This window comes from Mesitornis unicolor, unplaced genomic scaffold, assembly GCF_000695765.1.
Source record: "Mesitornis unicolor isolate BGI_N332 unplaced genomic scaffold, ASM69576v1 scaffold1353, whole genome shotgun sequence".
In the NCBI taxonomy this organism is placed as follows: Eukaryota; Metazoa; Chordata; class Aves; order Mesitornithiformes; family Mesitornithidae; genus Mesitornis; species Mesitornis unicolor.
The window spans coordinates 647-5,397 of NW_010172372.1; positions in this window are offsets into that span (position 1 = coordinate 647).

Genomic DNA, 4,751 nt, shown 5'->3' on the forward strand with positions numbered 1-4,751 from the left:
CCCAAATCATTGCCCTGGTCTCTGAGCTGCTGCAGCAATTCCCCCAACTTCAACCCAAACCATGCTGTGATTCTATGATTTGGGTTCCCACCTTCCCACAGCAATGCCCAAGGACTTGCCTGCACTCAAAGCAAATAAACCCCACACCTTGGCCAAGTGGACGCTCGCTGCACCCCTCTGTCCAGCACCACTTAGAATCACAGAACCACAGCGTGGTTTGGGCAGAAGGGACCTCAGAATTCCCCCAGTCCAACCCCCATGGGCAGGGACACCTCCCCCAGCCCAGGCTTGGGCACTGCCAGGGAGGGGGCACCCACAGCTTCTCTGGGCAACCTGGGCCAGGGCCTTACCACCTCACAGCCAGGAATTTCTTCCTAATGTCCAGTCTAAATCTTCCCTCTTCCAGTTTAAAATGACCACTCCTTGTCCTATCACTACAGACCATGACAAAAAGTTCCTCACCAGCTTTCCTGTAGCCCCTTCAGGTACTGGAAGGTGCTCTAAGGTCTCCCCAGAGCCTTCTCTTCTCCAGGCTGAACAACTCCAAGTCTCTCAGCTGTCCCCATAGCAGAGCTGCTCCAGCCCCTCAGCATCTCCATGGCCTCCTCTGGCTCTCTCCAACAGCTCCATGGCCTTCTTGTGCTGGTGGTCCCAGAACTGGATGTAGTATCCAGGTGAGGTCTCACCAGAGAATCCCCTCCTGGCCCTGCTGCCCACACTTTTTGTGATGCAGCCCAGGATGGGGTTGGTTTCTGGGCTGCAAGCACCCATTGCTGGCTCCTGTTGAGTTTTCCATCAACCAACACCCCAAGTCCTTCTCCTCAGGACTGCTCGGAGCCATTCTCCCCCCAGCCCAGGTTTGAGCTTGGGTTTGCCCCTACCCAGCTGTAGGACCTTGCACTTCTACCCCCAGTACCAATGCCCTGGCTTGGAACTTCTACCCCCAGTACCAATGCCCTGACTTGGCAGGATGACTCAGGCAGGATTTGGCCCTACTGGATGGCAACGTGGAGCTCGTACAACATAAGCACGATCTGCACAGCTTTGGCCTTCCTTGTGGAAAAAAAAAACAACCCTGTAAATGTGGTTTGGCTGCGGGTGAAGCGTTCCTCCTCGGAGCCCCGTGAAGCCGGGGACACGGCAGAGCAGGCCGGGGAAGGAGGAATTTGATGCTGAGCTAAGTTTATGGGTCCGTTTCAAGGCAGTGTGAAATTCGCCTCCCTGATTAAATCTCGCTACGAAAGTTCACTATAAAAACAACCCGACGGCAAGAAATTTATTTCCTCGCCTTTTGCAAGGCATGGGAAGGAAGGGGGCTTGAATTATTGTTTGGGGGTTTGTTTTGCAGTGTTGGGGGGGAGAGGGGAGGCTAGCGAATATTTTACGGTCGTGAATAATGCAGCAGGAGAGGCGGGGGGCGGGGGGGGGGGAAATAAGCCCATATCACCAAGAAAGCGTTGACAGGGCTGCATTTCTTCTGGGTTGCTTATGTGCTACGGAATACAAAGTAAGGAGCAAGCCCGCTTTTTGGAGGAGGTGGGGAGGCCCCAGCATGGCTGTGCCCAAGGAAGAAGAACACGCCAGCCAGGGCTTGGAAGCTCCAGCCTCACGGTTTATTTCCAGGTTGACTCAAGCACCGAGAGTTTTTAACTCGTTTATCGAGATGCTCTTGAAATTCTACCCTGAATGTTCACTTATGCGGATGGCATTTGCTTAGAGGTTCAAAGTCAGGTTGTTTCTGCCCTGGAGGCCATCTAGAATGAAGACTTGGCAGCTCTACTCAGCTACCGCTGCAATTGGCACTTGAAGCTGAACATTTCAGAACCAATTTCACGCCTTTTCCACCTCCTTGCCAGATGTGGGACCGAGCGCCTCCCTGACCGGGTGCCTGAAACACAACCCACATCCAGCCCATCTCGGCACCGCTCTCCATGGACCCTGGCTGGACCATGACCACTGATAACATGGTCTGCAACAGCCAAGCCCTGCCAGCCTCAGAGCCGGGGATGGAAATCACAGAGTCAAGAAGGTCCCTTCCAACCCAACCCACTTGTGAATCATTAAGGCTGGAAAACACCTTGAAGATCATCAAGTCCAACCCTGGACCCAAGCGTAAACCCTGCAGACATCTGCTCTGGTTGGCAGCAGAGAATTGTTCTCATCCAGGTCCTGGACCTGCCTCCTCCTCTACGTAAGTCAATTTAATGCAAGAATGGCAGGGGCACTGAATCAACCTTTCTACCCCCTGCAAAATAACAGCACTCCAATGTGCATTTTGTATTGAACCTTCCACCAAAAGGGTGGATTTGCCATCTGAGAAATGGTCTTCCTGAAGGACTCGGCAAGCTGCAAGCAGCCAACGCCATGGCTTGACTCACTTATGGCAGCTAGAGGAAGATGGCACAAAAAGAAGCAAGAGCTGAGGAAGAAAATCCTGAATAAATGCAGAGAGAGGATGGTAAAGAAAAAGACATTTATGTATTTTCAGAAAAGCTGAACTTCCTCTTTCATGGGGGTCTTTTTTTTGAAATTCAGAATGGGTAAACTCCTTTTTCAGGAGGAGAAGCAAAATCTTTACAACATGACTTCAGCAAGGGAAGATAGGGGTGGAAATACATTCTGAAATGGTTAAAACGTTTAGAAAAGCAGGAGTGAGAGTCTGCCCTTCCAAACTAAAAGTTGTACTGATGCTTGCAGGATTTACAGGCTCCTATTTTCCCTTGAGGAGCCCTGTGAGAAGCTTTGAAACCCCAAGCAATGCCAGCACGTGAAGCTCTGGAGGTGAAGTTGGCCATCCCAAGGCTTCACTGTCGGGTTCCGCCTGGGTACCTGGGTTTTCCCTGGGTTTTCCCTGGAGTTTCAGGCTCCCAGCATCCCCCAACCTAAACACTGTGAAAACCCTTCTGCCCGGGGGGATGTTTTGGGTGAATATTTGCAATCTGGGTTGGGATGACCCACTCCTGAGGTTCATGCTGACACGCCAAAGGGAGCCCAAGCCCGTGAAGAGGCCAGCGGAGCAAAGGGGAGCAAATTGAAAGCTGCTTTCCATCCCCGCCGTGCTCGCTCCGAGGGCCGACACCAGCAGGGCCGGGCGCAGGTGGCTTTGAGCAGCTCCGACTTCGCCATCTGAGCGTTTTGATTTAAATTCCACTTTCCATCGCCGGCGTTTAAAGTGCGGCGCATGGGCTTTTTTACAGCGGTGGTAATGAACCCGGAGTTCAAACAGCACATGGCGAGATCAAAAATTGCCAGAGCGGAATGTGTCCCGCAAATACAAAGCATGGCTTCTCATTCATTATTTCTGCCTTTACAGAGAGGTTTTACAAGCTGTTTATTTTCTGATACAGTGTTGGCAGACATGTGGTCGGAGGAGAATCAATATCAGCACAGTGGGATGTATTTTCCTAAACGGTTTATAGGGGGGTCTTTGCTTTTTCAAAGGGGGATAATTGAATGTAGTACACACTGTACTTTTGATTTGTTTAACATGAAGCGTGAAATGGGCACAGCTATGATCCTGTCAATCGCTTTAACGACCCGGCGATTCATTTTGAAGCGAGGCCTCCTCGCAGGGATTGTCTGGCTCCGGGGATGGGGAATTCGCTCAGCATCTTCCCTGCCGAAGCACCAGGTCCAAACCAGGCTGTGCTGGGGCCCAACTGGGATGGGGGTCCGGGGTGGGATGCAGATGGTCCCACTGCAATGAGGTGGTTTTGGGCACCCCATGCTCAGCAAACACTGAGGTTGAGCTCACAGCAGCAAGGCAAGCAGGGATGAAGATTTGGGGTTGGGTGGGTGAAGGCATTTGAGCTTTCAGGGAGGTGTCATGAAACAGGACCGAGTTTCACAAGCAGGGGTTGTCCCTGCTGTCCACACAGACCCCAAAATTCTCCTCTTAATCTCCAGGTGATGAACAGGACATTGAAATGAATGGATGTCCCTTCCTTAAAGCATTCCTTGAGAGCCAGCCCTATTTTCACCAGCATTTTTCCACATATGGACCCCAACTCCATCCCTGCTTCCTTCCCTCCATGCAACTCCCAGTTCACAAATCGCACTGATTTATCCAAAGATCACCAGAAGCCACTGCCAACTACAGCTGTAGGAACGAGGGGGCCAAAATCACACCCACTGCTGACTCCTCTGAGCTGAGCAACCAATTCTCTTATTGGACCAAGGGCATCTTCCCCTGAAACCCAAACCAAAGCTTTTCTTCCCATCAATGGCGCGTCCCAACCTGTGTTATCCTATGTGCCCCTCTTGCTCACCCTTGCAGGCACTTGGAGGCATCTCCTTCCTCTCACCCCTCTTTAGCCATTGTGAGAAGTTACTGCACAGCACGACGCCCATCACGCCCTGACGGAGACCAGAGGTGCACACCTAACCATCCCCATGGGAATGCTATCCCCATTTTTGGGTAAACCCATTATTAACGAGGCATCTTGGAAATCCCATGCAACTTGGAGAGTACTTCAACGCCACTGCACCAATACGCATCTGCCTCCAGTCCTTCCTGGGGCTCTTTACACAAATCCACCTCTAATTCCGCCCCCACAAATGTTGAATTCAAAATGTGGATTTTTTTTTTAAAACCAATTCCCCCACTTGCCCACAACTTTGTATTCCAAATAACACAACGGTAAGGCTCAGCCTTGCATAGCTCCATTTGTGCTGCAGTTGTGAGGTCTCGGAGCACACTTCACCCCAGGGTTACTATGAGAAGCCAGAAAGGTCTGTCCAGGGACGCTCAC